Genomic DNA, 26,880 nt, shown 5'->3' on the forward strand with positions numbered 1-26,880 from the left:
CCCAGTGGCAAGTCAGTTTTGGGAGTGGAACTCAGAGCAGCAGAATTTCTAGTCTTTTTTGCAGCACTGGGGATCGAACCCAGGGCGTTTGCACTAAGCCACATCCCCAGTTCTCTTCTGTATTTTATATTTTAAGGCAGGGTCTTGTTAAGGTGCCCAGGCTGGGCTTGAATTTGTGATCCTCCTGCCTCAGCCTCCAAGAGTGTGGGGAAGACGGACCTGCCCCACCATGCTCAGCTGGTCCTTGTTACCTAGCAAGGACCTGACACCCCGGCCCAGCCCAGGCCTCCTCGGTTAGCTGCAAACAAGAGTCGAGGCAGACAGTGTGTTGACACTGCGGGGAGCTGCTATTTGCTTTGCTTCCAAAACATTAATTAGACAACCAAATTGCCACCTCCCTCCCCGTGGCTCCAGCGCCAGGGCCACTGGTAATCCCCCTGCAGAAAAACACATCTCCAAAGCTGCGCAGTCATTTGCAGTACATTAGTATATTTTTTATACATGCGCTGTTGCAACTGTCGGCTGGTGCCGTGGTAAATTATGAAGCCAGTGTCACATTCTGCTGATACAAACGATGGATAAAGTTACCTAGTATTTATAAAAATGTGGGTATCCAGGCAATTATGGTGGGAGGATTGGTTTTTTTAAAGCAATTCCACTGTCACAGCTTACATGATTTAATTACTATTTATTCCAAAAAACTAAAAAAAGCTACTCACTATTATGCCTGATAAAGTGCTTTTCCCTTGCGTTCACCTTTTATTGTTGCTTGTCTTGAAATAATAAATAACACGTATGCTTCCTTGTCTCAAATACTTCACTTTAGATAGATCCCCAGCTCCTGGTACCTCCCACTTGTGGCATTAGTATAAAAGTGTTTGAGATGTGACAAAACCAGGCATTTCTCCCCTGTCTGGCCAACAGGGAGGGGTGGCTCGGGCCCCAGGGCTGCAGGGACCCTGGTTGCTCTGATGGGCAAGGTCAGCCGTGGCATGGGGTGGCCTGCAGCCTCCCGGAGATATCCCCCCACCAAGGGGGGAAAGAGTACTTTGTTTTCAAATGAAAGGAAAATGCCAGACTGCTTTTACTGTACCGTTCGCCCCAATGGTAAACAAATTAAAATCAGCCACAAACTGAGTGGATCAATCAATTCTGACACCCAGTTGTCACTGACAAAGATAAAAATGACAGTCTCGTGATTGCCAAGAGATTAACACAAAATACGTGAATAAGCCCCTTTGTTCTCTAACAGTAGATTTCTAATAAACCTAGTGGATTTGGACAGCAGCGGGAGGGTTTGTAATAACGATGCTGTATTTTGTACGGAGCAGGCGCAGAGCTTTGGTGACAGCTTTGCAAGCTTTCGGGGGCTGCCTGCAGAAGAATTCACAGCGTCTGAGTTGCCCATGCAGGAGCAGAGAGTCCCTGTCCACAGGAGCCCAGGATCTGGGAGGTGACAAATGTCCTCCATGGAAGGCACCTTGTGGAGATTCAAGGTGCTGCCTGACAGGCACCTCTGCCGCAAAGCCTGGTGGGAACGGTGGGCTTCTCCAGACTTTCCTGGCGGTTTGGAAGTTCCCATCTGCCACTACCGGTCAGACCCAGGGTGTCCAGTCTCGAGAATGCTCAGAGCTGTGTGACAAGATGCCTCCTGACCCCTGGTTCCCACAGGTCCTCTGCTGGGGAGACCCGTGGGCCCGGGACTCCCACGTGCACCTGGAGCGGGGTCACTGCTTGTGTCCGAGTCTGCACTGTCGCTGTTGGAAGGCAGTGAGACATTGGGAGCTCCGGGGCTTTGAGGGACTGGTCCAGCCTGGGAGAATGCTTACCGGAGAGAGGACCTGGACACGGGGCATCTGGGGTGCCCCAGGAGAAAGGAGGTGTGTGAGGACAGTGCCCATTCCTGAACCCCCTTCCTGGGCTGCACCTTTCTTTCAAAGTTAAGCTCAAGCGGGTGCTCCTCTGAGCGAGGAGATGCTAGAAGAGCAGTGGAACTGCATGTGTGAACGCGTCCCATGGAACTCTGTGCAGTGGTGGTTTAAACTCCTCAGCACACAGGTTCACTAATACTTGTCTTACTATAGAATGGGTGCAGGAGCATGAAGGGGCCAGACCCACGGAAGAAATGCCTGGGGTCCTAGGATGGAAACCCTTCTCCCTCAGAAGTCCATTTGTCCTTCTGTCCGTCTTTACGGATTGTTTCCCTCTTCACACTGGCCACTGGGAAGCTCAGAGGCAAGGTCTTGGCTGGCTTCGGTAGGTCTGAGCCATTAGTGCCTCCCAGTATGTCTTAGTCTATTTCCTGTCTTTGCTTCCTTCCTCTGCTTCCTGTCTCATTTTGGAGGCTACGTCTTTCTGCAAGGTTGAACACGCTTGAGGGGGTGGGGACCGGTGTGTCGGGTCGGCTGCAGGTCCCTGCGTCCGGAGGGCATGTTCCTGTGACGCTGCCCAGCAGTGTGAGGCTTTTACCCCAGTTTGGGGGAGGGATGGGCTTCTGTGTTGTTCTGGCTCGTCAGAATCCTCTTGTGACAGCCCTTCGCGGCTCACTCGTCCCTTGTTACCAGAGAGCCACAGACGGAGGGAGCCTGCCGCCACCGGCCTCGCCGAGCGCATTTGGCTAATGCTCTTCTTTACGTATTTGCTTTTGATCTTGTAATTTCTCTCTCAGTCTTCCAGAGAAAATGAAAACCCCCTGGGATTCCCTAGGAAACGTCCCTGGATGCGTTAGATAAAACCAACAAATGTCACGGAAAATTCCTCCTCCGGTTTAAGTGCAGATCACACACTTCACCGTGGCTTAGCTCAGACCTTCCTGGGCCTGTCCCCATTCCCAACACTGTGGCTGCACAGGACGCCCTGCAGGCACAGGAAGGCAGTGCTGCCCCCATCTTGCAGATGAGGAAACTGAGGCTCAGAGACAGTTCACCCTTTCTTCAAGGCAACAAGAGGTCGAGTGGGATGAGAGGCTGGAGAAAGACCGCTGTGCCCAGGGGCTCCACGCACCTGCTTCTCCATGGGGCCGGCCACCAGGCTGCACCTGGGGTCTCCCGCTGTGCACCCTGCGGGAACCTTGCTGCTGCTCCTGTGTCTGCACTGAGTCACCGAGGCCGCAGCCTGCCAGGCCTGGAGGACGCGTGACCCCTCACCTGGAGGACGCGTGACCCCTCACCGTGGCTTCTCCATGCTGAGCTGTGCAGCAGAGGGCGGGGAGACAGCGCCACCTCTGCGTCCGGCCCTCAGGGATGCAATGGCCCCAGAACCAGTGAGCGGGGAGAAAGCGGCTGTGCAGACACGTCAGCCCCGGAGGTCACAGCTCCTCTCGGGGCGACTGTGCGGACTCGTTTCGGGGAGGGGATGGCGCCGGTTCTGGCCTCGGCTCGTGGGGCCTGTCTGTGCTGGGACGGTCGTCACCTGCTGCATGGGTCTCTGCGGTCTGCTCCTTCCTTCTCTGAGTTTGAAACACACTTGATGCGGAGTCCTGAGAGAAGGTGGGCCTAATGGCACCTCAGTCCAAGCCTCCCTTGCCTGGGTCCTCGGGGGCTGTGGCCAAAGCCCCTGCAGTCAGCGCCAAGGGCAGCACCAGGAGTGGATCCCGGGGCAGAACCTCCGCTCTGAGGTGTGAGCACTGGCTGGGCCGCACCCGAGACCCTGGCACCCTCATGAAGCAGTGACCGAGTGACCAGCACCACTGCGAACGCCAGCTGGCCCGCAGAGTCCTGGGCCCTGTCGGTGTATGCTGTGCATGTGTGCGTGCCTGGGCGTGTGTGCACTACCTCAGCCGCCCCCGTGAGGACGCCCGGGGTTGGAGCGTGAACGCCCCTGCCCGTGTGAGGTGACAGGTCGCAGGCTCTCGGGCTCCAGTCTTCCCCTCCTCTACAGAGCAGAGGGTGTGGGTGTGGACGCAGAGGGCTGGCTCCTGGGCACACCCGGACGTGCTTCCTCGGTCAGACTCGGGGAGCCCCACCGTGCCGTCTGCTGCACACCAACTGGGCACCCTGCCTGGCAGTGAGCGCTTCCCAGAGTGGGCATTGACAGGCTATGGCAGAGTGAATTGCTGGGCTGCCATGGGGTCATTAAGAGGGCTGTGTCCAGGCCTGGGGGCGCTGGGGTGGGCACAGGGGGGCCCTGTGGGTGCGGAGCCCAAGCTGTCGGGGTGGCAGCGTTTGGGTTCTGGGTACCTCTGTCCCCTCTTTTGGACAGGACGGATTTAATTTTAAAGCCTGGGCTCCCTTCTGAGAAGGGGCGGGAAGGAGGCTGCCCACCCCTCTAGCGGCCCCTCTGTGAGGTCCTGACCGTGGCTAACTGCACAGAGAGGACTCAGCATGCGCAGCCAGCCTTCCGCCCAGGCCCAAAGCCCCTCAGAAGCACGGGCGGACAGGGGTGCCGAGGGAGGCGTCCTGAGGGCCGCGCATCCGCACATCACAGCGCTCAGGACTTAGCCCTGGCCAACTGCTCTTCCCCACAGCAGCGGCCGACGGGCATCCAGAGTTGTCCCTGGGCCAGAAGAGAGGACAGGACACCCTCGCCACCTCCTGTCACTCACACACACTCGCCTTGTGCTGTGTCGGGAACGTGAGTCTCTGCCCGTCATCCCGCCTGCAGGGCGACACCGCACCAGGGCCGTTTGTGCTGTTGATGGCACCGTGGAGGCCCAGGCGGGGGGGAACATTCCGAGTGGCACAGACCGCACATGCGCAGGTCCCGGAGCAGGGGGACCTAGGCCCTGAGAGATGATACGACGCAGCTGAGGAGCCGTGTAGTGACACAGAGTAGGGACATGATCCCACTGATAAGGTCCCCGACAGAGACCCCCCTCTCTGTGGAGGGGACGACCCAGGCTGTTCTGAGGCTGCGTGCAACCACAGATGGTACGGGACCTTCTCTACACATGCACACCTACCATAAAGTTTAATTCATAAGCTCGGCTTAGTAAGAAAAATGACAATAACCAAGAGCAGACAGAAGTCATGACGGTGTACTATCATAAAAGTTATTTAAAACACAAACTGTTTATTTCTGACATTTTCTGGGTAATGATTCAGACCTTGGTTGGCGGTGGGTAATGAGGCCCTAGGAGAGCAAAGCCATTGGAGGGATTCCCTGCTGTGCCCTGGAAGGACGGCGGCCAGAGGCTCCGTGAGGGCGCAGGGCACAGGGTGCTGGCGTAGGTGGGCCAGCCACGGCACAACACTGGGGAACTCCCGTCGGGCAGGAGGGGCCTCCTGAGCTCGCTGCCCCTCGGGGATGGAGCTGTTCGGAGTGGAAGCCACACGAGCTACCCTTTGGGGGGCTGTTTCCTAGACACCCCGTGCGCTGAGTGTGGGTTACGTCATGCCCACGTCATACACACGCTCCCAACACGCCTGCCTGGGGCACAGGGCGCGAGGGAGACGGCTCATCCCCGAACAACCGCTCATCCTCCGGCAGAGACGCGTTATGGGGAGCACAGCCCTCACCCCCAGGGCAGCAGGGGGCCTCGGGCCCACGCCGGGCCCAGCAGCACTCCCTGGGGACCCCTTCCGGTCCTGGAGTCCCCCGTGAGTCCTTCCAGTCCACCTTGGATTGCGGTGGTCCTGTGGCCTTCGGCCTTCATCCCCCGCAGGCTCTGCCCTTAGCCGAGGGGCAGCCATGGGGCTCAGGGTCTCCTTCGGGGGTGGGGAAATGTTAGAACTAGACGGAGGCCACGGCCGCTCAACGTCGCGACGGTGCTAACGGCCACTGAACTATACTTGAAAGTGCCGATGCTTCTGTTGTGTGCCTCGCAGCCTATCAAAGGCAGTTTTCAGCGTAGGCCCCAAAGTCCTGGCTGCTAGGACCACAGGGAGAAGGGCCTGAGGACCCTTGTCCTGCGCCTGAGCTCGTCCTGGAGAGGACAGAGTGGCTGCCTCCTTCCCAGACCAGCCCACGGCCCAGGCTTCCCTACAGCCCTTGCACTGTGCCGGTCCTAAGACCTAAGTGAGACAGAGCAAAGCGGGCAAGGAGCAGGGGCCGCAGCATCGCAGCCGGTCCCCAGGGCCAGTTACACATGGCGTAAAGTGTGAAGTCCAGGGGTGCTGGGTGAGGTAGTGGTGGGCTTGGGAGGCTCTGTGGAGGGGCAGGGTTTGGCCTGGGGTCCCCAGGTACCAGGATGTTGGCCCCTGCAGACCACCGTGTGCACTCATGCGTGTGACACAGAGCAACCGCAGCATGTGTGTGCCGCTAGAGTTTCCCGGACGGGCAGGGCCGCAGGTGGCTTGGAGACCTCTCCTCCCACATCTGAGTGATGGGGGCCCCAGCTCTCCGGGAGGAGATGATGTGTTCGTGTGCACTCGGTTACTTGAATCATTCTGTAGGCTTCCAGAGTCCCTGCGGCATGCAGGCCTCGTCACTGCAAATGCGTTCTCTCCCCGGGCTCGGGGCACTTTTAATATCTGTTTAATTGATGCTGAAAATGCAAAGCATACAGCAAGCCAACACCACTGCGCTCACTGTCCCTCCAAGTTTTGTGCATTCATAAACCCTGCCCAGACTCTCCGTTCTGAGCCCTGGGGTGTGTGGCAGCGACCCTGGGGTGGGGGTGATCATTCTGAAGTCTGAGGCTTGAGCGGTGTGAGGTTCCCCGTACGCAGCGGTCCTCATAAGGCCCCTGCTAAACAGCGGAGCCTGCTTCTTTCATTTTTGGGGGGATTGTGCAGATAACTTTCTTTAAAAGTTCTGCCTCTGTCACTTCGTCTCCCCCACCCGGCACACGCACGGCCGAGGGGTGCAGCGATGCTGATCGGAACTCTGGCACAGACGGTGTCACGTGCTGCGAGAGGAGGAGCAGCTCCTTTATTAGGCGGCGGCTGGGTTTAACCCCTTACCCTCATCACTTTTAATTGCTGGCAGCCTGGATGGAGCCAGGGAGAGGCATGCGTGGGAGCGGGTAGTGAGTGGCACGTGGTCAGTCCGCGTCCCCATCTGCAAAGGCAGCCTGACATTTATGGGGGCAGCGGGCTGTGTCTCCCCAAGAGGAGCGTGCTGAAGAATTGTGCTGTGGCTACACAGCACCTCTTTGTATAATTTTTCTTGTTAGGTGAGTTGAAAAAGATCAAATGAGCCAAAGGTGAGCTTGTAGCTAGAATGGTGCAGACAGTGGACAATCCCATACCTTCCGGTTCAACCGGCAGCGAGGCCTGGCTTTTCCTCCCTCCCTCCCTCCCTCCCTCCTTCCTCACCTACCCACAGCCTCTCCTCGGCCCAGGCACTGTTCTAGGTGCTGGGGAGTCGGATGTCAGCCACACGGAACTCATCGCGTGGAGGGAAGATCAAACCGCAAAGCCAGCATGTGAATGAAATCTCTGTGGCGAGGACAGCCAAGGTGACAAGAGGAGAGGGCTGGGGAGGCAGCATCTGTCCTCCTCTGTGCGAGGTGGTGGGGATAGTGTGGAGACGCTGGAGGAAGAGTGCTCTGATTGGACAGCAGCAGTGCAAAGGCCCTGAGATACACAGGCCAGGAGTCCGCCCCGCCCGTGAACAGGAGCTGCAGAGCCCTACAGTGTGTGGCTGGGGCCGCGCTTCCCCAGGGAGTTTTTCTGCCCCAGAAGACAGTGGGGCTTGGAGGAGACAGGAAGTCTGGAGAGGAAGCCACAAGCAAGGGTGTCCCGGTTTTCTTCCTCTGCTCCTGATGGGTCAAACTGGCAGGGAAGGACTCTCATAACCCCAGTTTCCCAACCAGAAAGTGACAGGGGCTGAGACTGGGCTCCTGGTGCCCAGCCCTGAAACCTGTGCCCTCCTCCAGCCAAGCTGCCGCCCCGGGGCACTGCTCCTCCTGATCTCCCTGCCCGCCGCCGGCTGGGGGCCCAGAGCCCAGCCTTGGCACGTGCTGCTCCCCTTGCCCGCATTGCCCCTCACCTGGGCCCAGGCAGCTGCCCGCTGTGTGGGGAAGGAGCAGAGGCCTCAGGGCCAGTTGCTCTTTCTCTCGTTCACGCTGCTGAGCAGAGCGTCCTGAGGTGGCCATATGTTTATAAGATTGGAAAAGTTCATTTTCAGCAAAGTGCAGGCCAGCCTGCTGCCCCGCCAGCAGGGCGCCTCTGGACAAGCCCTGGACCATGCAGGTGAGGAAGGGCATGGTGGCCCCGTGCAGGCAGTGGCTCCTGGGTGTCAGCGTGTGGGCGAGCTGCTCCGCAGTCAGACAGTCCTTGTGTTACTCAGACATCTGGAGCGGTGGGGACCCATTCACCCCTGGGGAAGGCGAGGGGCCGGTCAGCCCTCCAGACCTGAATGGAGGATATGTTGGCTGGGATTAACAGCATCAGAATTCTGAGGCCCTTCATCACACGCTTGTCCCTGCCTTACCTGTGGCCCGCCGCCCCCATCACATTCTCACGCCTCAGGACTCTGCCACGTGGCACTGCCCCGCGCCCACCCTTCCCCGCTCCATGTCTGCGCTGCTAACGCACTCTGAGTGGGCTCAAGGGCACTGCTCCTGTCTTTGCAGTGATGCCCTGATTCTCCTGTGTACAAGAAAGTCTTTTTCACTGGTGTTCCAGCAGCGGCAGCAGCCTGCTTCCGAGGGAGAAGGCGGTTTCCCAGACAATGCCCATGAAGTGACGCATGCGGATGCTGAGACATTCAGTCCTGCAGGGTGCACCAGAGAGGGGAAGGCTTCTCATGTTCAAGTCCTGGCTGTTCTACCTGGGAGCTCGTGGCTTGAGTGGAGCCCTGCTCCCCTCCCGCTGTCTCCTACCCCTACACATCCTTTTAACAAGCAGCCAAGGAGCCCCTGCTGTGTGCCAGGCACTGCGAGAGGCGCCGGGATAGGGATGAATGTGGCCTCTGGTGGGGAGGCTGGACACGGAAAAGCGACAGCCAGAGGTGTCCCGCCTGGGTGTCAGTGCTGGGGAGGGAGGGAAACCCAGGCATTAGAGCCGAGCACCAGGCAAAGCCAGGTGGGAGACTGCGCTGAGACAGAGGAAGAGCACCCCAGTGCAGGGCACACGCAGCTTCCTCCTGCCATCTGTGGGCATGGGCCTGGCTCCTTTGCCCAGGTCTCCAGCCCCTGTCACGGGCTGGGAGGAGCCTGAGGAAGGCTGGTGGGATGAGTGCATGGAAGCGCAGACCCGAAGGTCTATCACGGCCCTGCAGACTCAGAGGCGGCGGAAAAGCACCACAGAGAGCGCAGCTGGGCGACATCCTGGAAGAGGCAAACTTGGGGCAGCGAAGTGATTCTGGGGCTGTCGGGGGTTGGGGAGAGCAAAGATGAATGGACGGAGCCCAAGGATGTGGAGGATGGCGGCCGCACTCTGTGTGTCACAGTGATGGCAGACACGTGTCATCACACGGCGGAACAAATCTACAGAATGTCCCGCACTGAGAGTCAAGCTGATGTGAGCTGTGGGCTCTGGTCGCCAACAGCATGTCAGTGCTGGTTTGTGAGCTTCTCCCAATTGTAGCACATGCAATCGTGGAAGGTTATTAACAGGGACACTGCGCAGGGCAGAGGGTCCGTGGGAACTCTGCTTTTTGCTCAGGTTTTCCATAAACCTAAAACTGCTGTAAAAATAGTCTATTAAAAATGGGTATTCACTACCCACTGGACACACCTTCTGCTGAAAAATGCGGGCCTCAGAAATGTGAGGGACCCTGCTGTACAGCAGAGCATGGAGCCCTCTCATGCCATCCCTGTCGGCTACAGTAGGAATTCGGCGAGCTGCTCCCCGTGAGCTCGCTTCATAATGAGCCCAGAGCTGTGATCTAACACTCACTGGATTTGCATCTCCCACTGATAAGAAAATATCAGGCTGCTCTTTCTGCCCAAGAAAAATCAGCCCTGGTGACAACAAATGTGCCACTTACACTCTCCAGCGCATCCCTCCCCCAAGAAAATATTGCACTAATAAACTCTCCCGGTCTTTATTTAATATTTATGGTACTAGCTGAAGACCAGCATCTCCCAGGAGCAGGGAGGCGGCTCTTCAAAGGGCTGGAGTGGAGCCTATTTGTGGCTCCCTGCTGCGCCCGCGCCTTGTGTCAGAACTGCTCTGAGTCCAGGTAGGAGAGGGGTTGTTTTAGGTTCCGGGATCAAAAGCAGTCCTGTGTTTAAGGAAACAGCGCAAGCATCCTGGGGTCCTGGACCGTGCAGTCACAGGGCAGGAGGAGCAGCCATGCTAAGAAGGCTTCTGCATGCGAAAGCAGGAGCTGAGCCACAAGCGTCTCATTAATAAGCCCCGCGGACGCCCCATTAGAGTGCAGCGCGGCGGCTCCTAATTGAAGAAGCACTTAATGAAGTGCTCCTGCCCACACCGTGGCAGGCGTGGGCACGGGGCGCCAGTCCAGCCTCAGACAGGCCAGGTGCTGTGGACTCCCGGGCTTGTGAGGTGCACTGCCTCTCCCTACATCGCTGCTTGCTCAGCACCCGAGACACACGCCTGCACAGAGGGCTGGACGCCAGGGCTCTTCCCAGCAGAGGCAGGGATGCCGCCTGAGCCCCACAGGGAGGCGGTCCCTTGTCCTCTGTCCCATCCTGATAGCCCTGAGCGTCAGCTGGGGGAGATGGGGACATAGGGAGTCCCAGGGCCAGGGGGGGCGTTGCCCTTCTGGGACCTTTGCTCTCTCATTCAAGACTGTGGGAGTCTGAGTGTTTGGGGAAATGGGAACGACTCTTGAGAGTTTTAGAAAGGAAGAGCGGGTTTTAGTTGGATAGCTGAAACCAACATGTGACTAACGAACACGAACATTTTGTGAATACTCATCCGTCCACTCGCTCATTCATTCATGGTGGACTGAGGCACCTGCTCAGGGTCCTGCTGGGCACGGAAACCCGTTATCTCCTTGAAACCTCACTCCTGGGGTTGTGGTATTTCAGTTTTCCAGAAGAGGTCAGAGGGGCCAGGGGCCCTCCAGAGGTCACATGCCAGTGAATGGCAGGGCCCATGCCACTGGGGTGCCAGACTCTCCGCTGCCCCCACTGCAAGCCCAGACATGGCCCCTGACCTTGTTGCCTTGTTCCTGAGTCCAGCCCAGCCAGGGCTTGAGAGGGAGGGACTAGAGGGCCGCACTCCTTTTGTCCAGGCTGCGGCTCCTTCAGAGACGACACCACTTCCTACCTCCCGTTCCCTTCCATAGCTCTCACTATGGGGCGCTCTCAGTGGGAACAACGCCTAGGTGTTCTGCGCACAAGTAGGTGGTCACACTTGCATCCTGAACCCCCGTGCCCCTGTGGCAGCACACCCACGCACTCACAGCTCACACTGTCACAAGCGGCTGGGTTTCGTGGGAACTCTACTCAGATCGGTGAGGCTGGCTCTTGCCTCGTGCAAACGCTTCCAGCTCACCTGATGTTGGTGTTTAGGAGGAGACAAGGCTCCTAGTGGTCCTGCAGCCTCCTGGAGCGCCGTCGGCCTGTGCTCCGTAAAGTCCTCTCCCCTGATACAGCACTGGGGCTCTGAACTCTTTGCTGCTAATGCTGCCTCGAAGGGGGTGCTGTTTTAGGTTGGGCAAGTACAAGTTAACATATCCATCCTCGGGCTTTGTGACAGGTGGTGCAGCAGTGGTGATGACCCGACACGATGCCAGTGACAGCACACTGATGACAGCACGCAGCAGCCACCATGGCACACACCCCGTAGCAGCCAGCGAGGGACTGTCGCCCTGTGCTGCGGACGTGTGCACCGAGAAATAAACACTGCGAAACACAGCTTCTGCCTTCGGGGTGTGTCGGGTGAGCAGGGGCTCCAGAGAGGAAGCCGCCAGTCCCGTTCAGGTGGAAAGCTCATGGGTAGATGCTGGGAGCTGGCACCAGCCTGGCACTCCTCTGCCTATTCTCCGTGCAGCACCAGGCAGCTGGCCCCGGCCTGTGGCTACAGGGTCAGAAGCACAGACTATGTCCTCCAAGCTCAGCTCCACCTCGCCTGGCCTCCCTCTGCAGGGCCCTTGTCTCGGTGGCCAGGCCAAGGGCTCTGAACACACATTCACATGCTGCTCATGACGTGGTGAGGGGAAGCTGGAGCTGACGGCGGGGCTCAGGGGAGCCGGCTGGGGCGCGTCTTTCAAACACAGGAAACAGGACTAAGTGGGCTGTTTTTAGAGCTGCCAGCCTCCCTTTCATTATTGTCTGCACATCAGGACCCGGCTAATGAAATCACTTGCAATGAAAGTGACGGCTCTCTGCTGTCCTGAGAGGCCACTCCCTCACCGCTCCCTGCTCCCTCGCTGCAGAAGGGGCAGCCACACCAGGAAGGACCTCGCGTGTGCGGGGTGGCCAGGCCTGGCCCTGCTTTCTCCATTTTGCCTAAAGTGCAGTTTGGGGCTGTGTCCCGCTCTGGCCCCAGCCGCCTGGGCTGGGTGGGCGGGTCCCAGGCTCGCCCTTCCCTGGGGCTCCCACAAAATGGTTCAGCACGGGGACGAAAGGAGGGCTGAGACATAGAGAGACTGCCCCCCCACCGCCAGGCCGGGTCTGCAGGTGGATGGCAGCGGCCCCTGGGGTTGGTGGAGTGGACAGTCCACATGGATGGACAGAATCACTCACTAACCCAAGCTCCACGGGAGCTTCCCTCACCCTTAAAATTAAAACCATACAAGTGACAAGAAATGTTTTACCCTTTACCCTCGGCTGCAGAGCACAAACCTGGAGGAGGAGTCTGCGTAAGCTGAGAACCAGAACCCTCCGATCTCGACACCCCGGCTGCCAGTGCCACGGCCTGGGCTCTGCTTGCCGTGCTGGGGCTGGCAGGGGCAGCTTGGCCTCTGCTGACTCTCCTGTCGGGGGATCCCTGGATCTGGAAGCCTGATTCGGAGGCCGGGGCTCGGCACCCCTGGGGCCAGGGGCCTGAGGCATCTCCCAGGTTCTCACTTCAGGAGCCATCTCTGTGGCACCCACTCCACTGCCTGGCTCCTGTCTGTCCCCGGAGGTGCAGGCACACGCTTGTCGCTCCAGGACAGGCCACCCATCCTGTGCAGGTGTGTAAGTAGGAGGAACAACCGCTTAGAGACCCCATGGAGGAGGCGGCATGTTCCAGGCCCTCACCCTGGAAGCAGGCCAGACCTCATTTCCGGTGAGCCTCGGCCCTGGCCGCGCCTCCTTTCGTGTGCACACGCCGGCCCCGTGCCTGGCTCGGTTTCAGCTTGGGTTCTCTGGGGCAGAATCCAAACATGCACCTGAACTTTACCAGCCTTGCTCCCTCTGTGCACACTCTCAGGGTGGCTGCCAGCCACTTTCCTGAAGTAAATAAGGAGCAGCTCAGGAGATGCAAACACATATTCTGCCCCCTCCAACTGGCGCAGCTCTGACCACCTTTCCCTGCATCTTCCCAGAGGAGAACTCTGGGTCCCAGGTCAGGCACAATATACTCGGCTTTGAGACAGTTGGGGGCCCCTGGATACGAGCAGACTCAAGGTGCCTGCAAACCAAGGAAGGACACTCCATGCCCCGACGCAGGCCTGGACAAAGGCCTGGCAGACCCCACCCTGAGCAGAGACAGACACGATCTCAGGAGGCGCCAAGGAGGCCTGGGCTGCCGGGGAGACGCCTGCATCCAAGTAAAATGGCGGTTTTGTTGGCGACTCCATGGCACCCGTTGCTAGCAGAGCCCTGCAGGCCCGAGAGGACCTGGCGCTCAGGGAGGATAGTTGATGGAAGAAGATCCTGCACAGGGATCCAGGAAAGTCTGGAACGTGATTCCACCCTCAGGAGGAGGCCAGGGGCCACCATGCCCAGCTGAGCCGGGCTCTACGAAGCCCGCAGGGATGTCACAGAGGAGACCTTCAGAAGAAACGCGCTGCAGTGATGCCCTCTAAGTTTCTTCTGAGGACGCCCTTAAACAGTGCAGGTATCTGGGATGTGGGACACCTGTACCAGGTTCAAGACCAGGAGTGTCAGCAGTGAGCACAGGTTCTATCTCGAAGCACAAAAAGTCGCAGTTCCACTTTACTCACCCTCCCCAGCTCGCCCTGCCTGAGCCACAGGCCATGCCAGGGAAAGCCAACACCAGGAGCCGTGCTCCGCGGTTCCCAACCCGAAACCTGCTGCTAAAGAAGCAGCAGGTTCCTTGTGGGTCACAGCGTCACTGTGCCGGGACGTCCCCAGGCACGTGCTCTGAAGCTGCCTGGGGGCCGGGGCGGTGAGAGCCCAGCTCTACACAGGTGACAGCGATGCCCGGTGTGCCTCTCTGCTTGGGATTCTCCGTTCACAGGAAAGGGTCTGCCAAGTCCTGTAGAAGTTAACACTGCTCCTCCCCCGTGTCATTTCTCACGCGGAAGAAGTGCCATGTCGGAAATTCGACATAAGGCTGGGTTAAGAACAACAAGTTGCCCTCAAATCTTAGTCACTGGAAACAGCAGGGCTAGATTTCTGGTCACTGTGGGGCAGTGGGCAGCTCTGTGCCAGTCCTCAGGAGCACAGATGATCGGTGTTAGCCTTCTGCTCCTGCGACAGCCGTGGCAAGAAGCAGGCAGCTACCAGCACGGGCAGCACACCCACTCCGGAAGACCTCTGACTGGCTTTCTCCTATTTCATGGGGCAAGGCAAGTCTCAGGCCGCCCCTAGCTTCCGGGGCGAGATGGGAAACCTCGCCATGGTGACTCTGTGCTGCAGACACCACATGTGCAGTGGTGAGGGCTCATCACAGCAGCTATGTCAGGCCACAGGCCCGGATGCTCAGTTTCCTGCCCACGAACAGACTGTGCTGGAACGGGGCCTTTCTGTGCTTTCCGCCTGGGTTTCTTATCATGAATAAAATGGCAGTTACAGAGATGAGCCTGAAGGCAAATCGTGCAGCTACAGGAACAATGTTAATGGCTGTCTCTAAGCCGGTGCAGCCTGGGTGGCCACAAGCATGCTCCCCACGCAGGTTGCGCGTCTCTCTGTGGTCTCAGCACCGCCTCTCCCTGTCTCTGTCTCTCTTTTCAAGATGCCCGAAGGTGGAGGCTGTGAGGTTTTGCCATCCTTGAGCAGAAATAGCCCCAATGCACACTCACTTGCCACACCCCTTTTACCTGAAGGAGCCCAGGGGTGAGCATGGGGTGTTAAGTCTCCATCGCCGGGGGAGGTTACCTGCATCCCAGCCAGGTTTTGCAGGAATCTGCCTCAGGAGATCCAGTGCTTCTAATCTCCACTTTGGTGACTAAATTTGGGGCTGGATAGAAGCCAGCTAACGAAGTCAGCTCGGTGGCAATCGATGCGCACCTTGTGTGCTCCTTGACTCAATCCCAAGTGTTCTCAACTCTCCCTTCCAGAGAAGTGCAGCACAATCAGACAACAACCCCCCGAGGAGCCTCGGTGCAGGGAGCATTATGCAAATGCAGCACTTCTCCGGGGTAATTATCCCCATACAATTTTGACATGAGATCTTGATAAAGAATTGTTTTTAGGATAGTGGTGAAGAAGCCCAGCCAAATGCATAATAATTATCTGACATTTTACTCCTGGGTGTAAATTAAAACTTGCAGAAAGGTCAATGGATCAGGAATTTATTCCCAATGATTTAAACACTGAGAATCAGAAGAGCTGGGGGCAGAAGGAGGCCCTGGTGTCCATCCCCCCTTCTGTGTGGGATCTTCCTCTGGCAAGGCCACCTGTCCAGTCCACATGTGCGAGCCACCTGCCCGGCCCGGCTGTCTGGCTCATCTGTCCTTTCCACCCGCCTAGCCCAACAGCTCAGCTCACTTGTCCAGGTCCACCTGTCCAGCCCATCTGCCCAGCCCCCCAGCTGGCCCATATGTCCATCCCACCTGTCTAGTACATCAGTTCAGCTCACATGTACAGCCTACCTGGACGTAACTTCCTTTGTTCTAAACCATTCTGAACATCATGTCTGACTACGAGAGTTAAACTTGCTTCTTAGCTTGGCTGGATTGAGAAATGCCCAGGAAATCAGTAAAGCTCACATCTGGTGTGTCTGTGAGTGTTTCCAGAGGTGACTGGCATGTCTGACAGCAAACTCAGGGAAGCAGCCCGACCTGAATTTGGGTAGAATTGTCCAGTAGGCTGGGGGCCCCGAAGGAACACAAGTGGAAGGGGAGGAAGCCCAGCGAAGGCCTCTGGCTCTTTCTCTCTGGGTGTAAATTAAAACTTGCAGAAAGGTGAGTAGCTTTTCTCCACCACACCCGTTTGCTATGATGTTTCTGCCTCACTCTAGGCCTGGAAGCAATGGAACCTGCTGACCATGGACTGAAACCTTGGAGACCATGCGCCGAAACCTCTCCTCTTCAAGTTTTCTCAGAATTTGGCCATAGTGATAAAAAGCTAACTGTCACACTGACTCAGCACAATGTCCTAAAACCGCCAGGCATGAGCCTGTACCCTGCGGTGCCGGATTTACTGATCCATCGTGGTGAGGGAGGCTGCCTAGCTAGTGTTTACTTTTTCTAATGTCAAATAGAAATAACAGCCTCTACCTGGAAGGTGCATTTGTGACAGCTAAGTCCAGGGGAACACTCTGGCACAGGGCCTGGCATTTCGAGATTATGTGGAGGTTAACAGGATAGAGAGGACTGTGAGTTTGCCCACAGATCATACAGGTACATGGTAGAGAAAAGCAAGCAATTAGTCAGCGTGCAGGGAACTACACAGAAGAAGACGTGGGTTAAGAATGGTATCCTGTACTGCTTTCCTGGCAGACAAAACTAACCACTTGCTGCCCTGTTCCATGCTGGGCTGAGAGCAGGGCTCAGAATGCCTCTGGGGCAGGAACCGGGTAATGGAGGCACAGGGCTGCCAGTGAGTAAGTCGCTTCATCATGAAGAGCCTTTCTGAAGACCAAATGCCCACACGACAGGAGAGTCAGCACGCGTAAAGGTGTTTCCACCTGGAGGGTCGTCACTGGCGACCCAGAGATGTTGCCAGAGGACAGTTAGTGTCTCTCTGCTGCCCCCTGGTGTCTGCGCCCCAATACTCTTCTCTGGTTGCCAAGAAAGGCAAAGGCTTTTGGAGGGACCCACATGCTGGCTCCTCCCTGAACAGGGTGCAAAAGCGGAGCTGCAGCTTCTAAGGGAGGTACAGAACGACATCTTATCTCCTTTCCGCTGCTCACAAAACACAGTGCTTTCCCAGCCGCTAGTCTTTGTCTCAACCGTCCCGGCTGCAAAGTGCTTCTTAATTTAAGAAACAGTTATAAGCAAAGCAGAAACTCCCAGGGATTATCCAGTCCTCAGAAGGAGACAACAAAAGAGAGGGAAGGAAGCGGCCCAGAGACATGAGGTCGGACACCGCTAGCACGAGGCTCACACACACTTGGGGAGGGACCGTGACTTCCCCACCTCCCGCTGTGTGTCTCGCGGGGACTCTGGATCGGGCGCTGCGCAGGCGAGCACAGTCTAAATACCGCTGCGTGCAGCAGTGCACCCTGTGATTTTAACTCTAAAGGCTTTTGTGATTTAAAGCAGCAATTATATAAGAGAATGAGATAAAGACTTGGAGAAACTGTCTTCTTCTGGGTTGGGAGGAAAGAGAAGCAAACCAAGGTTAATGTAGTTGGCGAAATATTTCCACAGTTATTTCATGCAACCGTTTGCAGGATCACTGATATTTTCGCACATCTTGTGCCCTTCCGGGGTGTGGGGGACAGAGCTTGTGTTTCTGAGAGCAAGGACTGAAAACCTCACAGGGCCCCGTGGCTGACTGGGACCTCAGAAGACTTGGCAAGAAGGGTGCGTGGCCCAGAAACGTCCTCTCACATTCAGGCGCCATGCCGCGGGCTGTACCTTTTTTGGTACCAGAGTTTGAACAAAAGTTGAGAAGATGAAAAACAACAAAAACCCCACAAACCTTGGGTGAGAGCCCACATAGGCTCACAGTGACATGTTACCTTCAGGTGCAACGGCGCTGGCTGCAGACAGCGTCAAGAAGCTTGGAGACAGTGCTAGCCAGGTGCAGGGGCGCATGCCTGTAACCCCAGCTACTCAGGAGGCTGAGGCAGGAGGACTGCAAGTCTGAGGCACCCTGGAGAATTTAGTAGGACCCTGTCTTAAAAATGTAAAAACTGAAAAAGGCCTGGGGATGTAGTTCAGTGGTACATTCATTGGCCTAGAATGCACGAGGCCTTGGGTTCAATCCCCAGCACCACAAGAGAGGGAGAAAGGAAGCTTGGATGTGGTTTGATCTTCTGCTTTGAGCCTGTGTTTTACTTTAGCAGTCTGGCGTGTGGATGTGGTCTGTTGGTCTCCTGGCTCCAGCTCAAAGAGCAGCGGGTGTAATAGAGCAGACTGCCCTGTCTGCCACACTCATGCAGCATCGGTTTGGGGACAGCTGGGGAAACGTGGACGGGGGGCCCTGCCCGCTCTGCCTTGTCTCGAGGGCCCAGGTGACGGTGCACGTGAGAGAGAAGCCCGCTGCAGGTAACCCTGGGCTGCCCCCGGCCTGGCGTCTCCCTGGTCAGCATGCGGGTACAGCCTGGAGGACTCCGGTACACCCGGTATGTGCCAGGGGCCTTGTGTGCGTCTCGCTGCAGAAGGAGTCATCCCTGCTATCCTGCTCAGGGCTGAGCAGTCACAGGGGTGGCAGCAGCTCTGGGTGGGGTCCCCTGCCTGGCCGAGGCTGGCCCGCAAGCCTGTGTTCAGGCGGGAGCTGTGAGAGACACCAATGCCCAAAGACCTCTGGATTTTAACGCAGTGGCTTTGGGGCGTCTTTTCCTATAGGCACACGCCTGCCACCCCTTTATAGCTCCCGCCCAGCAGGACGAGATCAAGATGAGCCACCCCAGGCACAGGCCTGGTGTCCCTTCCGAGACTGCAGCTGCCTGGGGCCCTGGCTGAGTGTGTGGTCAGAGGTGTGGGACTGGATCACAGTCGTCAGTGTGGGACACGGGGCAGGGATGCCGAGGGGGCACCCCTCTGGGCTCTGGGCTCACACCCAACTGCTGGGCTCGTTGGCATCATCAGGGACGCCTGTGAGAGACACTGGCTGCTTCTCACTGGCACGGCAGATCCCAGAGGTGGCCAAGCTGCACATTGGACAAGCCCCTGTGTTCTCACGCCATGCTGACTGCTGTGCTCGGACAGTCCGAGCCTCATCCCCCGCCTCGGGTCTCCAGGACGGACAGGCCCGGGAGAGCCACCTCCTGCGCACTTGGAGCAGCCGCGGTGCCGACCCCGCCGGGCCGATTACACAGCTGAGCCTCCACCCCGCTGATGAGGCGCCTCTGGGAATGCTGCTGAAGGGCTCCTCCCCAAAACGGCCACGCGATCTGTGACGAAGCAGGAGAAAGCAGGGGTGCCGTGGCCCACAGTGGCTGCCATTGCTCTCCTGGGGAAACTGAGCTCAGCACAGGTGGACAGTGTCCAGCAGCCCTCACCTCCTGGTCCTGGGTCAGCACCGGGGTGGACCCCCAGCTCCCTTTGATCTTTACACGCCTGCCCACCGCTACCCAAGCTGCTTCCTAAGCCCAGAAAGGCCAGGTCTGTCCTGAGAGAGCGTGATTGCAGACTCCTGGAGACTGGCACAGAGAACCTCAACATTTTCTAGGGGCAAGTTTTCTTAATGCTCCAAATAACAGCCAGGAGCCACAGCTCCACATCGAGGGCCCGCAACACCCGCTCCTGTGCTCACGTCAAGCCCGGCACCGCGGCACGGTCCCCCCCCCCCCCCCCCGAGGCCTGGACCCAGGGAGATGACACAGACCCAGCGGAACCCTCTGTTGCAAAGTTCATCCCTGGAAGCTGCCTTGTACCTTAGCCCAGCAAAGCCCGCCGGGCCGAAGCAGTGTTTGCCGGGACGAGCAGCCATGGGTCAAAAGCATCTCTCTGTCTGTCCCCCTCCCCCCTTTCTTTGCACATTTTGCACGTCCATCTGGATTGAGCAGGGACTAGGCTTTTGTAAGGGTCAGGGTGAGGGAATGGTGAGTGCTGGCCGTGGGAGAGAGGGGCTGGCATCTGCCCTACCTGTCCATGGCCAGAGAGCTCTGGCCGCCTCCGGGATCTGGGGGCTGGGGCGGGGGTCACTTTCCCGGCTGCCCGGCCCCGGATGCCTCCAGGTCACGGCCTCTGTCTCCGACCGGGTGCCTAGTCGGGGCTGGGCATGGAGGACATGGGATGGCAGCTGCCCCCTCGCAGGTTCTGGGCCCATGACACGGATGATCTGCCACCTCCCGCCTGGCCCTGCGCCCTCTCTGGGTCAGTGCTGCTCATGGCCCAAGCGTCTTTCCCCCACTGCCCATGCGGCCAGCACAGCAGCTCCTGCTGTCGCCTGGACTCCGGGGCTGAGCCCTGCCTCCCCCGCTCTGGGTCCTTCTGAACACAGCTCGCTGGTGCCCTGGGGCCACCCTGCCTGGCCTGCCTCTCCCGACCGCCCAGCCGGTCTGCCGCCTGCGCCTCCCTTTCCCAGACCAGCCCTGCCTGCCGATTCCATCTCCTTGCTGCCTCTGCAGCCTGCTCCCTCCACACCCCAGCTGTGTGGGCTCCCAGGGTGCAGCCGTCCACGGTCAGCACCCAGGACATCGCGCCGCCCCCGAGGCCTCCACGGCTGGCTCCCTTCCTCCAGCAGGGACAGTGCTGCCGTCCTCAGGGACACCTCCGGACACCTGTCCTCCCCCTGCACCTCGTGTCTGGCTTTCATTTTCAGCCCAGCACACGGCGGCAGGACGCTGCGCCTCGGCCTGTGGGGGTGCCGCTCTGGGGAAAAGGACGGTGATTCCCAGAGGACGCCCACACGCTAATGCCGGAGCCTCCGACTGCGTCACCTTACGTAGCAAAGGGGGTGACCCTGAAGACGGATTAAATCTAGGCTCTTGAGATGGGAGATGGTTAGCTGATGTCCCAGCGTCCCTGCAGGGTCCTCAGAGAAAGCCTGGAAGTCAGCTTCAGAGAGCGACTGGGCTGCGGTGCTGCGGGCCCTGGAGGTGGGGCGGGGGCTCGGCCCAGGCAGCCTCGGGAGCTGGAAAAGGCAGGAAAGGACTCGGTCCTGAGCTCGGAAGGAAGCAGCCCGGCGCACACCTGACCAACCCTTACCTCCCGCCCTGAGCGCAGCAAGGTCGCACATTTATGTTGTTGAAGCCACGAAGTTTTTGGCAATTTGTGACAGCAGCAACTGGCATCAGAAGCGCTGCATGGCAGGCGAGGTGAGGCAGGGGTGTGAGGGCCGCCCTTCTATCTCCATCCTCCTGGCACACACAAGAGCACTGCGCACATAGGGTACCCGCAGCGTGTGTTGAGTGAATGAATGAGCCCAGAAAAGTGAGTTAACTCATCCAAGGACACAGCCAGCCAGCAGCAGAAGGACTTCTGGCTACTGAGTTTTCTGGAAAGGGGCTCCTGACTGGGTTATCATTAATCTGGGCTCAGAGAAGACCCCCGAGTCAGGCTGGCTAGGGAGGCGGCACTGAGGCTGGGTGCTGAGGCTGGGTGCTGAGGCTGGGTGCTGAGGGCTGGGTGCTGAGGGCTGGGCGTTGAGGGCTGGGCAGGTAGGAGACAGTCTTGGCGCAGCAGCTCAGGTTTGGAGCTTGCCCTGCAGGTCCCCCCTGGTGCCCGGGAGCTGGAAGCTGGGGGCCCAGGGCCGAGGAGACGCACCCCACTCAGCTATTGTCTTCAAGTTTGCAACTTGCTGCTGGTGGCAAACTTTTCTCTAAAATACACAGATGGTCCCGCCCGATCCTGCCAATGACAAACTTCTCACACGGCTACAAAAACAGACGTGATCATCTGTTTTCCAACATTCTGAAAAAAGTGCGCAGAGGTGTAAGGTGCTACACAAATGAGAATAATTAGCTCATGCCATCTGTGGGCGGAAAAGAAACCGAACAAGGCCCCGCCTCCTGCTGCCCCGCTATGCTGGGCCTGGGGAGGGTGAGGATGGGTGTCCTTAGGGCAGTGCTCCCGGGGGTGCCTGCCTCCCTCTGCGGGTGCACTCTGCCCTGGGGATGTAAGGACGGCATCTCAGCCCCACCATGCTCCTCTGCATGCTTTATAATTAGTGGCAATAAAAAATCGGCATTACAGAGCAATTGGTCTGACTTCCCAACAGCCCTCCTGGGTAAGGTGTGGCCCGCAAGGCCCCGGGAGTGGCCAGCCATGCCTTCCCGGGCCGGGGTGCGGTGGAGTCTGCCAAGGCTTGTTCTCGATTTTGTGTTCATCTTGTCCTGACCACGAATAGGCAGTTTGCGGACGGCACCGCAGGAGAACTGCACTTGGATTTCCCACAGCCGGGAGAGCTGAGGCTGGGCAGAGAGCGCTTCCGTCCTTCCTGAGCCGGGGATGCAGGCAGCTGTGTGCAAACACCGGGCAGAGGAGGACACTGGGCACAGGTGCAGAGCCAGCACGGACGGACCGGCTGTGCTGGTCCAGGTGCTTTGAGGGAGCAGCAGGAGCTGGCTTGGGCTCTCAAAGGGCGCTGGCTGTGCCAGGAGAGGGACGCTGTTGTCACCCTGCCTGGGATGATGGCAGTCTCAACCCAAGCCGAGGGAGCCGAGGCGGAGACAGGAGGTGGTGCTCTAACCCAGCTGACGGCGCAGGGGCCCAGTGCCAAGGTCAGCATGGGCAGAGGTGCCCAGGTGAGTGGGCATCGGGCATCTGCACAGGTAAAAACCCACACCCCACGGGCTCAGAGTGGGGAGAGCCCAGGAGAGAGTCAGCTAGAGGGACTACTGCCCCTGCCCTATGCATGCACACACACACGCACACACACACGCACACACACATACACGCACACAAGTGTGTATGCAGGCTGAGCTCAGTGGGGTGGGGCTGCGGAGTAGTTTCCATGCCTGAGTCTGGCACCAGTGCACGAGTGTCCGTGAGCCCAAGGTCAGGCCCAGGAAGAGCAGAGGGAGGGGAGTCTCGAGGGGAGAGGGCAGAGGAGTCCCAGTGTGCCCAGGACCGCTCTGGCTGACATCAGGTTACAGTGACCCGGGACACCAGCCCAGGACCCCCCTCCGCCTGTCGCTGCATGCCCAGGGCTCTCCCTCACTGCTTGGCCATGGAGAGATGGCACAGAGGACTGCACAGACTTGCCAGGCTGAGCCCCAAAGCACGCGGCTTCCACCTGTTCTGTCTAAGGCTCTGGGGATCGAGCCGCCGCTCTGTGAGAATATGCAAGTGGCCCAGGGACACGTGATCCACGCAGGGAAACCAAGGCTACACTGGACGGAGTCCCAGAGCCCTGCCAGTCCTGCAGGTGGCCAGCTTGACCGTGAGCCAGGACCCAAGCAGCCACCACCAGCTCCTGGGCCACGGAGCCGGAGGTGGGGAGGCCGACTACGCTGGAAGCCACTAAGTCTGGGGCGATTTGTTATTTTTCCGTGGGGTCAAGGAAGCCGAGAGGCGAGCTCTGCACAGCAGCGGAGCAGAGGCCACGCCTGCGCCCGGCCCGGGAGGAGCTGCCCTCCTCGAGCGCTCCTCTGCCTCCCCTGTGAGTCCTGTGGTTGGCTCTCGGTGGGCAGAACCAGCCAGCTGCCCCAGGGAAGGAGCAGGGCCCCGCCCCACTGGAGGAGTGGTGAGGCCCAGCCCCCGCCTCCAACGCTTTGGTTTCTTTGCCATCTGGGATTTGGGGGAACAGACAGAGACACTGCCAGAGCTGGGGGTGGGGCACATGAAGAACAGAGAGCCTGGGTGCGGCCCGGGGACACCCAGCCCTGCCAACCTCTGGGCGCGGCCTCATGCCCGCCTGGCACAGAAGCCCCTCCACACCCCAACAAAATCACGGTCCACTCCTTGGCCAATCCTTAGGCCTCCACCAAGTCCTTCACAGCTCACTTCCTCCAGCCAGGACACAACATTCCGTAAGGGCCGAGACCACCTGATTCTCCAGCATTTTAAAATCGTACCCCAGCCACTGCCAAATCGAATCACCTGGAATCTCTGAACAAATCTTTGGATATAACACAATGTTATTTCAGTCATTATCCATCAAAAGCAATTACTACTGGGGGGTGAACAACACCCCCAATCTATCAACCACTTACACTTTAGTGAGAATTAGTCTCCTTGGTCATAGCCTAGCATTGCTATGCATTTCTACTACGCACAAACCCAGTATTCCAGAAAAGGTTATGGTTTTCTATTCTATACATTTCCTTTTTACTCCATTTGCCTTTTTCCCCAGGCTTAATGTGGGTAGAATTACATGTTTAACCCCCAGGCCCCTATAATGGAGAGCTAGGGTAGGGATTGCATTTACTCCCTTGGTCTGGCACACACAGTGCCCAGCCATCAGGAGTCTGGGCTGAGAAAGGGGGCTGTGAGGAGCGCTGGGTCCTACGGATTTGTCTCAATGACTGCTTCAGGGCCATGGGCAGAAGTGGGCAGCGAGGGGTTGGGGAGAGGAAAAGCGATGTGGCAGAGCCCTGGGGGAAGAGGGCAGCAGACAGCTGGGCAGAGGCGGGTGGAGGAGGGCTCTGCCAACGCCCTGGGCCACGTGACCTGCGCTGCCTTGCCCTTCACCCAGGAGGGCGGGTTTCTCCAGGCCCTGAGGGTGGAGGGGCAGGTTCCCGTGTTCAGCCTGGAGGAGAGGGTGGGGTCTCAGAGCCTCCGGCACTCCTGCCTCTGCAGCAGGAAAGGGGCTGTGACCGCGTGGAGGGCAGGGGTGCAGTCAGGAAAGGGCCTCGCCCCAGGGAGAGGGTCCTTGTCTGCGTGGGGGTTCCCGAGGAACTGGGTGGGGCCACAGTTGCTTGGAGGTGGGGATGCCAAGGGGTGCCAACCCACCAGCTTCCACCTCGTAGCCTCGTCTACAAACGGAGGTCGTACCCTGAATGCAGGAGGGGGCCTCTTGAGGTCCCCTCCCAGCACACCCCACATGATAAGCACCCCTTGGGAGCTGAAGATGTCCCTGGGGCGGGGCAGAAACAGCAGCGTGCAGCCTTCAGCACACAGGGTGTAGCTCCACCGGGGCTTCAACAAACCAACCTGCGCCCCGTGCCCGGTCCCCAGGGCCGCCTGTCAGCTGGGCACACGCTCTGACTGGTGAGGATGAGGGTGGGCACGGGTGTGCAGAGCACCTCATAGATGCTGTATAGGAGGCACCGGGCCACTTCTGGACTCCTCCTCAGGGGCCAGCTCACTGGCTCTGCCCTGGGTGGGGGCAGCGCCCACAAGGCTGCTGGCCACTCCTCATCTGGCCAGGGTGCGGGTGTCCACGGTGCTTCCCTGGGAACTCTGGACTCCCTCCGGGGCCTCAGGCTGCTGGTGCTCAGAGAGAGGGTGCGTGGGGCGCTGGCTCTGGCATGGGCAGTGGCGCCTTGCCAACTGCATGCAGGCTTTTGCCCCCACACCCCTGAGGCAGCGGCTTTGATGGCTCCTTGGGTAAGTGAGGAACAGGGGCACCTTCTCTGCCACACTCCCCGCTCAGCAGGAGGTGCAGCCGGATGGACTTGCCTGGAATTCTGAACCCTGCACTTTGTGCTCCACACTGCGGAGCAAGATCAGGCCGGGCTCAAAGCAGCGTCCCCACCTACTCCCACTTGCTGAGGATCTGTTTTCATTTGCCCTTGAAATCTTCTCCTTTCTCATGGGGTAATGTTTTCACGGCTTACCAGGTGGGTGCTGAGCACTAGAGCCGGCGAGGTGCTCTTCGTGGGGTGCAGGAAGAACACAGCTACCCAGCTCCGCGGCAGGCAGCTGCCTGGGGCTAGGATGCCCGTTTCCTTTATCGGGCCCTGGCTCCCTGAATTGTCCAGGGCGCGAGTGTGCATCGCCAGGTGCCGTGGACAAGTGCGGTGCCGGCCCTCTGCTCATCCCACAGATATCTGCAGCACGCTCCTGGGCACAGGCCTGGGCCAGGCCTCAGGGGCCACGTGAGAAGCCAGAACAAGCCTGTCCCTGAGAAGCTCTGGCTTGAGTGCTCACGGCAGAGTCTGGGGGCTTCTGAGACCGCAGGTGTCCCCCCCACGCCCCAGGGCTCCGTCTAGCCCCCTGCTGGGCTCACAGCTCAGCCCCTGCGGACATCGCCGCCTGCGCTGAGAGCACCCACGCTGACAGGGGATTTCACTGCACTCCAGCCGTGTCCTGCCCTCCTGAGGCTGGGGCCGCTGTCCCGAGAGAACCACACACGAGCACCGGCATGTCCCAAGGGTCAGGGAGCCGGCGCAGTCCGTGTGGCCTGTGCGCAAACTGCTGCAGGCCCCGCTCACGTCTCTGCCTGTGAACCAGGGTCCCAAGCTCAGGAAAGGCCAGCTTCTTGGCCCAGTGGGTCCGCCTGTCCTCCCACACTGCAGACTGCCTTGCAGCTAAACTTCCGCTCCTGAAAAACTTCCCTTTGGCCTGGGCCTGCCTGTCGCCCTGCTCGTTTAAATGGCCCTCAAGTGTCACCGTGCAGAGTACGCGTCTCCCACAAATGAGGCCACTGCAGTGTCTTTCCAGTTGCCAGGGCCTTGGGGTGGTGGCCAGGGCAGCCAGGGGTCTTTGGGGCGCTGTTGTCACTCTCTGCCCTCATAGCCCCCTCTAATCAACACCTCACCCACAGGCAGCTGCCTGCCCCACAAATACTGCAGAAGGCCAAGCTCCCAGACCTCTGTGTGGGGGAGAGCCGGGAGCAGCTCAGCTAAAGCAGGACGCCAGGCAAGCAGCGGACACCTCCCTCCCTCCCTCAATCCCTGCATCAGCTTCCCGGCCCTGGGCCTGTGCCTGTGCCTGCGCCTGTGCCTGTCTCTGAGCCTGTGTCTGTCTCTGCGCCTGTGCCTGTCTCTGAGCCTGTGTCTGTCTCTGCGCCTGTGCCTGTCGCTGTCTGTCTCTGCGTCTGTCTCTGCGCCTGTGCCTGTGCTGCATGCAAGAGCAGAGAGGGTGGACGGCCGCTCTCTGCCTGGAGGGGAGGAGCAGGAGCATCTAGCTCAAATGCAAACCCAGGTGGCTGAGTCAGCGACCATCGGAGAAATCGCTGGCACCTTTAAGGGAAGGAAGCGAGGTGGAATTTACAAGAGGCTTGGGCTCTGCACATCATGTCTGGGAATCTTGACACAACTGGGCTATTTGATTTGCCCTTAGTAATGTAATTTGTCATTGTTA

At 58.8% G+C, this 26,880-nt stretch overlaps 1 protein-coding gene across 1 annotated transcript in view; it reads right to left on the minus strand.

The window, feature by feature from the left end:
* Cdh4 (cadherin 4, type 1, R-cadherin (retinal)) overlaps window positions 1–26,880 on the minus strand; it is a gene marked incomplete at its 5' end in the record, with an annotated part of 554,230 nt that overhangs the window by 179,299 nt on the left and 348,051 nt on the right.

This window comes from Chinchilla lanigera, unplaced genomic scaffold, assembly GCF_000276665.1.
Source record: "Chinchilla lanigera isolate Chin_1 unplaced genomic scaffold, ChiLan1.0 scaffold00127, whole genome shotgun sequence".
Lineage (NCBI taxonomy): Eukaryota > Metazoa > Chordata > Mammalia > Rodentia > Chinchillidae > Chinchilla > Chinchilla lanigera.